At 37.5% G+C, this 12,577-nt stretch overlaps 1 protein-coding gene across 3 annotated transcripts in view; it reads left to right on the top strand.

Moving 5' to 3' along the window:
- LOC121725846 (leucine-rich repeat and calponin homology domain-containing protein) overlaps positions 1-12,577 on the top strand; it is an 81,279-nt gene that overhangs the window by 29,643 nt on the left and 39,059 nt on the right. The gene's annotated exons all lie outside the window — the stretch shown is intronic.

Below are 12,577 nucleotides of genomic sequence, written 5' to 3'. Positions count from 1 at the left end.
TAAGAATGGCGTTTTAGCGGGGTGCAAGGTATGCTCAGCTCATTTGATTGTTTGGTTTTTGGAAGAACACATTGCTTAGATACACAATTAGTGATTTCCCAGCATCTGCGACAGCTAGAGCTGTAATCACGATAAAAAAGGTCACACCTACCGTTCGGTCAGTCAGGCCTTAGGTGTGTCGGCTTCCATGGTCCATCGTAACTTTCAACGCTACAGAGAGACTGGATCTTACGTTCGGAGACGAGAACAAGGGAGATATCGGGTGACAATGGTTCAGGATGACCATTTTGTAAGGAAACAAACCTTAAGAAATCGACCTCAAACTGCTATGCAGACACGAAACCTGTCGGAATAGGTCTGAGATGTACATGTAAGTGATTGTACAGTAAGAAGAAGACTTAAAGTAGTTAAATTAAACTCAAAAGTGCCTGTAAGGGCACCAAAACTTGAGACAGAACACCGAAGAGCAAGGCTAAGATTTGCGCGTGAACATCAAAATTAGACAAGTGAGTGAAATCTTGTGCTGTACAGTGATGGGAGCAAATTCTGTGTACATTTGGTTGACAGGCGATAAAGAATGTGGATAAATCGTAAGGAACGCTATAGGCCATCAAACTTAACGGAAATAGTGGCCTATGATATAGGCTTCGTAATGGTTTGGAGTGGCATATTATGATTTGGAACCCGCACGGAGCTGATGATTATTATTGATGATGGTTTGACAGTACAGGGCTATAGCACAGACATCCTGGAACTGCATGGTGTGCCTCTTACACAGTTTTAGGTAGCAACTTCAATTTTATGCGCGTTCATAGAGTAAAAAAATCGGGCATTATTACCTAAACGATGCTGGCGTAGCCCAGGTGGAGAGGCCAGCGCGGTCTACGGATGTGGATCTGATTGAAGACCTGTGGCACATAAATGGGTGAACGGTACGAGTTAAAACTCCGGTCCAAAATGTGTCCAGGAGCTCGAGCTGGCGCTACTGGAGGAGTAGGAGAATATTCCACAGGAAATAATTGACAATCAAAATGCAAGCATGGAATGACGTATCCAGGCCCTCTTGAGATCCATAGAAGGCATTACACGCTTTTAACATGGCATTCCTTTAATAAAAATGGAGAATTTAACTTAAAAACTTACTACTGAAATTTCAAAGATTTTCTTAATTTTGCTGATTTTTTTCTATTTTTCACGTTTTTATGTCCTAAATTTATATAAAATTTATTTTTTAATAATCAATTAGTAAATAAATACATAAAAGACAGTGAACAATTTAAAAAAAATAATTAAAATTTTGTTATGTTCCTCTAATTTTGCCGGTGTATGTATCTTGCAAAGAACATTAGCTACTACCGGTCAATCATCACGTAGAAATTCTGCCATTGAACTATAATAGAGTGTGTTTGTGTGTTTCATTCACACGGAAAATATCGCGCTTTTTCGCGTACCTGTAGAAATGAGGTAAGTAGCTAAATATTCGTTGGCGAGTAAAAGAACGATAGATTAATTATTAATAATAACAAGGGTGTAGGAACTGCTATTTCCGCGGTTGACACTGGCTCGGCAATGCACGCACACAACATACACAACGTCCACGCTCACCTGCGACTCTCGTGATTCTGACGTCTGTACCATTGTGTACATACACACGAGACAATGTATGTATGTCTTTATTGGACATACAAAGGGCTTTTTCCCTTATTTCCATAGCAACTTATGACACTAATTTGAGATTTAAAGAATTACCGGCTATCCATACAATCAGTAAAATATACGCGTCTTTAGGCTGTTAGAGCGGGCGTTGAACGTTGGTAGAGTTGAGTATGCAAAACATGAGGACCGCATTCTGTGAATGGGGTTGAACTCGCAAAAGCTGGCAGATTATGATTCTGCAGGTTGCCAGGAGACGTATTGGTCCATTTGTTTAAACCAATGTTTTTTTGTACCACATTAAGTAAGCCAGTCGGTAGACTATCTTAAGAGATATGCGTAAAACAGATCCTCACGCGGCACGTGGCCCCGTTTTGTCTCGGTGTCGAGTGTCGGTATGAGTGACATGTTATATGACCCGCCTCGACACGTTCTCATAACCGTTGTAGATGGTTGTAGTACATTGGTAAGTTGAGGACGGTAGGTGTGTTCTTGTTTGATATGACGTCATATTATCATAACTAGCTATTTGACCGAGCTTTGCTCGGTATTCGATAAAACACGAATAAAATGACATTTTATAAAAATGATTCCTAGCTAGATCAATTAGATTACTAGAGCTCCCGAAACCCCCTATATACTAAATTTCATGAAAATCGTTGAAGCCGATTCCGAGATTCCAATTATATATTTATATATATGTATATACAAGAATTGCTCGTTTAAAGATATAAGATTAGTAGAAGTGCTAAAAAAATTGAGATATAGACAGATTTTGTGGTTAAACTTTCAAATTTTCTTATTCAACCTGTGACTTTGTCTATTCTACCATATAAAGAAACGATAATGTTTATACTGAGCGTGCTGCCTGTGCAGGCAAGCGACTTTTCAGTGGTAGGGAATCTTTCGTAAGCCACAAAAAAAGAGCGGCTAAACCATTAGCATTTTTGCCAAGCTGTTTGTTGATTGTTGTATATTGCTTTCTGAAGCGTGGGATGTGGGCTTTATATGACTTTGGGTTACTTACTTTTTATTATTATCATATTATATCATTTCTGTTTTTCCAACTTATTGCATTACTAAAGCTTGTATGATGTATCCGTGACCTTTAAAGATAACGTCTAGTTCAAGGAACTGTAGATTTTGATATGCCTCAAGTCTCAACAGTGGTAATTGCTAGAAGGTCATTGATTCATCTTTTTTTTTTTTTACCTATGTGGCCTATGTAACAATAATTATGCCAGGCTGGCCTGCGTTGGCATTGGAGCGAGACAAATGGAATACCTTGGGGGAAGGCCTTTGCCCAGCAGTGGGATAGTATTAGCTCGTAAAAAAAACAACAATTATTGTAAAAACCTTAAACTGCTGATTCTACTTCTGATATAATTTTGAGAATGTTAAGGCGACCCTGGAAGCATGCAATAATTATATATTATTATTACGAACTTGAAAGCGGTACTCGTACTAAGCGATGAATTTTAACATCTTACTAAAAGTAACTTACTAGCTAAATAGATACTCGAAGGCGGTTTCTTTGAGTCTACTTACAAGTTACAACACAGCGAAGTGCTAAGTCATTAATTCTTACAATTTTATTAACACCATTGAAGTATCATAAATTCATGATTTGATATCATGAATTCATGATGAATCACGATACAATTTTATTACTCACTCATGCGTTGCACGTGCTACACCGCACGCGCATCCACCATGACGCCATATTGAAAACGCTCTTTTGAAAATGGAACACCAAAACCGCTAAAACTTGCGCAACTAAATTATGTATTGTTATATCATTTGTTATGGTATTGCCGCTCGTGGGCTGTAAAATCTGTATCTTAGTTTTATCTTGTACTATTAACTATTCTGTGGTTTTATGAGAAAGTTTATTCATAAAATATAAAAATTAATATTAAGACTCTCTGAAAGCTCTGGACTAAGGAGATGCACATAGGCTACGTAAAGCGCTGGAAAATTTAGAGTAAAACGTTGCGTCGCGTGCAATAGGTAGAGAACTTCATAATGAGTTAGCTCATAAACTTAACAAAATGATTAGAGGAAATATAATGCCGGCTCTTGATATAGGCGAACGCGTTGGCCAACGCGTCTGCAGACGCGTTGGCCCAATGTGTAGAACGGGCGTTCGCGCGTTGGCCGTAGGTATTTAGACGTTGGCCGACGCATCTGCGAGCTTGCCGCGCGGGTCGGAAATGTCGGCAAAAGATCAAAGGACATTTGTCGCAAGCTTCGCGCTCCATCCACACATAGGCCGCGCGATCAGTTTGCCCGGAGTTATAATTATGATAATTATTATAATATGTAATAATTTTTGTATGTAATAATTTAATAAATAATAAGTAGGTAATAAAATAATTACTTATATTATTTTAATATTATAAAATATTATGTAAAAGTGAGTTTATTTCTTTGTTTGTTACGTTTTCTCGCCTTTTATTTATTTATTTCCAGAATACTCTTTAAAAACTTTTTCTTGTCCACATTTACAAAGTAATTATAAGCTGTGAATAAATAAACAGCTGCAGCTGTTAGCGACTAAACATCCATTTTGAATCCGTCCGCACATTGGCGCGATCCAAAGCATACTGAACGACCTTCCTATGTGTGGATTACTCACAAACGCCGTTGCAAGCGCACTGCCAACGCGTCTGCAGACGCGTTGGCCAACGCGTTCGCCTATATCAAGAGCCGGCATTAATCTAGTGGTGACGCTTCGAACAACTCGTCTTGGCTACCGTGCTACATGGCTCGCAGTCGCAGGTAAGGCTAAGTTAAATCAATGTATTCAATTAACAAATAAGGGTAAACTCCGACCTTAAGGAAGAATATAATATTGACCTTCACACAGCCGGGAGCCCGGGACGGGAGATTCGAGGGGAGAATGATGGGTCCTGATTAGTGTTGTGTGCAGTGCGGTTTGTACATCAGGAAACCTTAGAAGTTACAATCCTTGGATTTTGTACCTGTAGGCTTAATTTTATCTTTACCTATCTTAAAGTTTTTAACAAAGTATACTAAGTACATTGTAAGCTTATATATTATAGCGTAAATAATTCAGGCTTATCCTCGCTTTGATATTTACTACTTCGTATGATATAAACTGTAAAAGGGTTTATGGGTTTTCAGGTTAATGTTCTGAATAACAAACACCCTTTGAGTTTTTCATACAATATCATTGATAAAACCTGTATAAATGTTTTATATAAGTAATATATGAATTATGAACACATTGTAAGGTTAACGCACTCTTCAAATCATTTTCAAACTCTCGTGTTTGTGTATTGTGAAAAACAATTTGATGTAAGTACCTACTTAATGTAAGTGTAACATCAAATTGTTTTTCACAAAGCACTTATTATTTTCATTAATTATTATCTTTACTGATTAAACCACAAACATAATTAAAAATTGTGTTTGTGGTTTAATCAGTAAAGATAATTACCGGGCAAAAGCTCGCCCCCATAAGCTATAACGGACAGTAAACTTATTGATCTATCACTCACCGGCAAAATAGAGCGTTAAAAGAGAGGGTGTGTGGCTTTATCCCGCCATATTGACACTATTTATAGTTCCCATCGTTATGGAAAACCATGGGGTATTCGTTATTCTGGAATCTAGTCTAGACTTTATGTTCTACTTCAAAGCTGATAATGTTGTATTTTTAATATGCAGTTATTTATGAAAATTCCAGAAAATTAATGGAGAAAAACGAACGAGGAAACGATTATTCTTTCTTTCTTTGCTTTCTGGAAAAGCTCGGCCAGGTGCACGGTTGCACCTAAATCCGGTTGATCCTGCGAAAGAAACTTTTTGATAAAACTGTCTACTATAAAACGATGGACGGGGTGCATGCTAAATTCAAAGTAACAAGACAAGTATATTTAGACGTCAACTTTCACGATTTGCAATGGGCTCATAAGGTAGTAATTCCTTTACGAAATTGTGTCACTTAAACGATGATAATGATGCTCTGCCTCATAAAACTGTGCCTAATATATCAGGTCCTGTTGACATAGATCAGTAAATAAACTGGCACCAAGGTTGATGGCATCAATTTACTAATGGAACCATCTACCCACTCTAAAGCAGTACGCTCCTAGCTCCCAGTTATTATCCTAAGGTCAAATACTTATTGGAAATGTCCGGCTTGGAATCACATTAATCATGTTTATTCATACCAACCGAACCGTTGATTGCCAAAACTAGCAATTTCCTGGAAAGCAAGAGATCATTGCTAGTAGGTATCTCGCAGTAAAAGTAACATTAAAGAACTATACTAATTGTTTTGGCTTATACAACTAGGAGTAACGAGCCTCAATTTAATCAAACAGTCTTTGATTCAAATCAAACTCCTGTCTATGTGAATTGACAGAAAGATTTAAAATTCTATGATAAGATAAGTAAGAAGTTATCCTTTTTGTTGTTTGTTTCATTAATATTGTTGTTACGAGTACTAGTCTTAGGGCCAATTTTTCAATCGTCAGATAGGATTTAACCGTCGAATAACCCCGCTAACAGAGGAATAAAACTATCCGTCGCGTGAACCACCAAATAACCGCTATTAGACAGATAGTTTACGTTGACATTAGTAACTGGTATTTGGCTTGAGGTTGTAATTTACGTTAATTTAATAACTAAGGATATTTTCGATGAAATTGATGATCTGGCAATTGAAGAAGAGGCCATAATAAACGAATATATGAATCGAATGAATCCTTTGGAAAGAAAAGAAAGAATCATCAGATCGAGGCCTGATTATAACATGTGGGATCTAAAAAATTTTCAGCGCTGATTCAGACTTTTAAAAGAATCTGTGCTACATTTTCTTTCTCTTATAGAATTTAAATTAAGCATGAAACACAAACACGAAACACAGACAATAAATAGATAGGTATCCTATCAGGTACCTAATACAGTTCAAAAAGTCTTTGTTCGTCACAGCATATGTCTTTTTATTTTCAATCACAATAATTTTATTTAAGCAATAAAATTTGTGCACAGGCGTCCGCGTCCGAAACAGACAAATAACGTCGAATACAATAAAAGTTTAAAAAAAGCAAATGTGCATGTGCGTTTTTGTTGCGGGTCACAGTTATGATTACCATGTAGGTACTAGGTTCATCATGGAGTGGGAACGGTGGAACCGGGGAACTACAATCTACATAACGTTTCTTGAACGAGCTCGTTTGTACTACACACACTGGCAAAATTAGAGGAGGAAAAGGGCCACAACTTGAACTCAAGTGGGTCGGGCTGAGTGAAATCCTTTTTTATAGGTTCTAAGCTCATTTAAGAAATAAAATATTGAACAAAACTGGCAAGTTGACAGGTTTTTATAGCAATTATGCCCTAATAAGTGTTTTTCGATGACTGACGTTGTAAGTGTTCCTGATAAGAATGGCGTTTTAGCGGGGTGCAAGGTATGCTCAGCTCATTTGATTGTTTGGTTTTTGAAAGAACACATTGCTTAGATACACAATTAGTGATTTCCCAGCATCTGCGACAGCTAGAGCTGTAATCACGATAAAAAAGGTCACACCTACCGTTCGGTCAGTCAGGCCTTAGGTGTGTCGGCTTCCATGGTCCATCGTAACTTTCAACGCTACAGAGAGACTCTTACGTTCGGAAACGAGAACAAGGGAGATATCGGGTGACAATGGTTCAGGATGACCATTTTGTAAGGAAACAAACCTTAAGAAATCGACCTCAAACTGCTATGCAGACACGAAACCTGTCGGAACAGGTCTGAGATGTACATGTAAGTGATTGTACAGTAAGAAGAAGACTTAAAGTAGTTAAATTAAACTCAAAAGTGCCTGTAAGGGCACCAAAACTTGAGACAGGACACCGAAGAGCAAGGCTAAGATTTGCGCGTGAACATCAAAATTAGACAAGTGAGTGAAATCTTGTGCTGTACAGTGATGGGAGCAAATTCTGTGTACATTTGGTTGACAGGCGATAAAGAATGTGGATAAATAGTAAGGAACGCTATAGGCCATCAAACTTAACGGAAACAGTGGCCTATGATATAGGCTTCGTAATGGTTTGGAGTGGCATATGATTTGGAACCCGCACGGAGCTGATGATTATTATTGATGATGGTTTGACAGTAGATACAGGGCTATAGCACAGACATCCTGGAACTGCATGGTGTGCCTCTTACACAGTTTTAGGTAGCAACTTCAATTTTATGCGCGTTCATAGAGTAAAAAAATCGGGCATTATTACCTAAACGATGCTGGCGTAGCCCAGGTGGAGAGGCCAGCGCGGTCTACGGATGTGGATCTGATTGAAGACCTGTGGCACATAAATGGGTGAACGGTACGAGTTAAAACTCCGGTCCAAAATGTGTCCAGGAGCTCGAGCTGGCGCTACTGGAGGAGTAGGAGAATATTCCACAGGAAATAATTGACAATCAAAATGCAAGCATGGAATGACGTATCCAGGCCCTCTTGAGATCCATAGAAGGCATTACACGCTTTTAACATGGCATTCCTTTAATAAAAATGGAGAATTTAACTTAAAAACTTACTGCTGAAATTTCAAAGATTTTCTTAATTTTGCTGATTTTTTTCTATTTTTCACGTTTTTATGTCCTAAATTTATATAAAATTTATTTTTTAATAATCAATTAGTAAATAAATATATAAAAAACAGTGAACAATTTAAAAAAAATTATTAAAATTTTGTTATGTTCCTCTAATTTTGCCGGTGTATGTATCTTGCAAAGAACATTAGCTACTACCGGTCAATCAACACGTAGAAATTCTGCAATTGAACTATAATAGAGTGTGTTTGTGTGTTTCATTCACACGGAAAATATCGCGCTTTTTCGCGTACCTGTAGAAATGAGGTAAGTAGCTAAATATTCGTTGGCGAGTAAAAGAACGATAGATTAATTATTAATAATAACAAGGGTGTAGGAACTGCTATTTCCGCGGTTGACACTGGCTCGGCAATGCACGCACACAACATACACAACGTCCACGCTCACCTGCGACTCTCGTGATTCTGACGTCTGTACCATTGTGTACATACACACGAGACAATGTATGTATGTCTTTATTGGACATACAAAGGGCTTTTTCCCTTATTTCCATAGCAACTTATGACACTAATTTGAGATTTAAAGAATTACCGGCTATCCATACAATCAGTAAAATATACGCGTCTTTAGGCTGTTAGAGCGGGCGTTGAACGTTGGTAGAGTTGAGTATGCAAAACATGAGGACCGCATTCTGTGAATGGGGTTGAACTCGCAAAAGCTGGCAGATTATGATTCTGCAGGTTGCCAGGAGACGTATTGGTCCATTTGTTTAAACCAATGTTTTTTTGTACCACATTAAGTAAGCCAGTCGGTAGACTATCTTAAGAGATATGCGTAAAACAGATCCTCACGCGGCACGTGGCCCCGTTTTGTCTCGGTGTCGAGTGTCGGTATGAGTGACATGTTATATGACCCGCCTCGACACGTTCTCATAACCGTTGTAGATGGTTGTAGTACATTGGTAAGTTGAGGACGGTAGGTGTGTTCTTGTTTGATATGACGTCATATTATCATAACTAGCTATTTGACCGAGCTTTGCTCGGTATTCGATAAAACACGAATAAAATGACATTTTATAAAAATGATTCCTAGCTAGATCAATTAGATTACTAGAGCTCCCGAAACCCCCTATATACTAAATTTCATGAAAATCGTTGAAGCCGATTCCGAGATTCCAATTATATATTTATATATATGTATATACAAGAATTGCTCGTTTAAAGATATAAGATTAGTAGAAGTGCTAAAAAAATTGAGATATAGACAGATTTTGTGGTTAAACTTTCAAATTTTCTTATTCAACCTGTGACTTTGTCTATTCTACCATATAAAGAAACGATAATGTTTATACTGAGCGTGCTGCCTGTGCAGGCAAGCGACTTTTCAGTGGTAGGGAATCTTTCGTAAGCCACAAAAAAAGAGCGGCTAAACCATTAGCATTTTTGCCAAGCTGTTTGTTGATTGTTGTATATTGCTTTCTGAAGCGTGGGATGTGGGCTTTATATGACTTTGGGTTACTTACTTTTTATTATTATCATATTATATCATTTCTGTTTTTCCAACTTATTGCATTACTAAAGCTTGTATGATGTATCCGTGACCTTTAAAGATAACGTCTAGTTCAAGGAACTGTAGATTTTGATATGCCTCAAGTCTCAACAGTGGTAATTGCTAGAAGGTCATTGATTCATCTTTTTTTTTTTTACCTATGTGGCCTATGTAACAATAATTATGCCAGGCTGGCCTGCGGTGGCATTGGAGCGAGACAAATGGAATACCTTGGGGGAAGGCCTTTGCCCAGCAGTGGGATAGTATTAGCTCGTAAAAAAAACAACAATTATTGTAAAAACCTTAAACTGCTGATTCTACTTCTGATATAATTTTGAGAATGTTAAGGCGACCCTGGAAGCATGCAATAATTATATATTATTATTACGAACTTGAAAGCGGTACTCGTACTAAGCGATGAATTTTAACATCTTACTAAAAGTAACTTACTAGCTAAATAGATACTCGAAGGCGGTTTCTTTGAGTCTACTTACAAGTTACAACACAGCGAAGTGCTAAGTCATTAATTCTTACAATTTTATTAACACCATTGAAGTATCATAAATTCATGATTTGATATCATGAATTCATGATGAATCACGATACAATTTTATTACTCACTCATGCGTTGCACGTGCTACACCGCACGCGCATCCACCATGACGCCATATTGAAAACGCTCTTTTGAAAATGGAACACCAAAACCGCTAAAACTTGCGCAACTAAATTATGTATTGTTATATCATTTGTTATGGTATTGCCGCTCGTGGGCTGTAAAATCTGTATCTTAGTTTTATCTTGTACTATTAACTATTCTGTGGTTTTATGAGAAAGTTTATTCATAAAATATAAAAATTAATATTAAGACTCTGAAAGCTCTGGACTAAGGAGATGCACATAGGCTACGTAAAGCGCTGGAAAATTTAGAGTAAAACGTTGCGTCGCGTGCAATAGGTAGAGAACTTCATAATGAGTTAGCTCATAAACTTAACAAAATGATTAGAGGAAATATAATGCCGGCTCTTGATATAGGCGAACGCGTTGGCCAACGCGTCTGCAGACGCGTTGGCCCAATGTGTAGAACGGGCGTTCGCGCGTTGGCCGTAGGTATTTAGACGTTGGCCGACGCATCTGCGAGCTTGCCGCGCGGGTCGGAAATGTCGGCAAAAGATCAAAGGACATTTGTCGCAAGCTTCGCGCTCCATCCACACATAGGCCGCGCGATCAGTTTGCCCGGAGTTATAATTATGATAATTATTATAATATGTAATAATTTTTGTATGTAATAATTTAATAAATAATAAGTAGGTAATAAAATAATTACTTATATTATTTTAATATTATAAAATATTATGTAAAAGTGAGTTTATTTCTTTGTTTGTTACGTTTTCTCGCCTTTTATTTATTTATTTCCAGAATACTCTTTAAAAACTTTTTCTTGTCCACATTTACAAAGTAATTATAAGCTGTGAATAAATAAACAGCTGCAGCTGTTAGCGACTAAACATCCATTTTGAATCCGTCCGCACATTGGCGCGATCCAAAGCATACTGAACGACCTTCCTATGTGTGGATTACTCACAAACGCCGTTGCAAGCGCACTGCCAACGCGTCTGCAGACGCGTTGGCCAACGCGTTCGCCTATATCAAGAGCCGGCATTAATCTAGTGGTGACGCTTCGAACAACTCGTCTTGGCTACCGTGCTACATGGCTCGCAGTCGCAGGTAAGGCTAAGTTAAATCAATGTATTCAATTAACAAATAAGGGTAAACTCCGACCTTAAGGAAGAATATAATATTGACCTTCACACAGCCGGGAGCCCGGGACGGGAGATTCGAGGGGAGAATGATGGGTCCTGATTAGTGTTGTGTGCAGTGCGGTTTGTACATCAGGAAACCTTAGAAGTTACAATCCTTGGATTTTGTACCTGTAGGCTTAATTTTATCTTTACCTATCTTAAAGTTTTTAACAAAGTATACTAAGTACATTGTAAGCTTATATATTATAGCGTAAATAATTCAGGCTTATCCTCGCTTTGATATTTACTACTTCGTATGATATAAACTGTAAAAGGGTTTATGGGTTTTCAGGTTAATGTTCTGAATAACAAACACCCTTTGAGTTTTTCATACAATATCATTGATAACACCTGTATAAAAGTTTTATATAAGTAATATATGAATTATGAACACATTGTAAGGTTAACGAACTCTTCAAATCCTTTTCAAACTCTCGTGTTTGTGTATTGTGAAAAACAATTTGATGTACCTACTTAATGTAAGTGTAACATCAAATTGTTTTTCACCATGCACTTATTATTTTCATTAATTATTATATTTACTGATTAAACCACAAACATAATTAAAATTGTGTTTGTGGTTTAATCAGTAAAGATAATTACCGGGCAAAAGCTCGCCCCCATAAGCCATAACGGACAGTAAACTTATTGATCTATCACTCACCGGCAAAATAGAGCGTTAAAAGACAGGGTGTGTGGCTTTATCCCGCCATATTGGCACTATTTATAGTTCCCATCGTTATGGAAAACCATGGAGTATTCGTTATTCTGGAATCTAGTCTAGACTTTATGTTCTACTTCAAAGCTGATAATGTTGTATTTTTAATGTGCAGTTATTTATGAAAATTCCAGAAAATTAATGGAGAAAAACGAACGAGGAAACGATTATTCTTTCTTTCTTTGCTTTCGGGAAAAGCTCGGCCAGGTGCACGGTTGCACCTAAATCCGGTTGATCCTGCGAAAGAAAGTTTTTGATAAAACTGTCTACTATAAAATGATGGGTGCATGC

Source organism: Aricia agestis, chromosome 1 (genome assembly GCF_905147365.1).
Source record: "Aricia agestis chromosome 1, ilAriAges1.1, whole genome shotgun sequence".
NCBI classification, from domain to species: Eukaryota; Metazoa; Arthropoda; class Insecta; order Lepidoptera; family Lycaenidae; genus Aricia; species Aricia agestis.
Note: the sequence above shows the minus strand (reverse complement) of the source record. Positions and strands in the feature narration are given on the sequence as shown.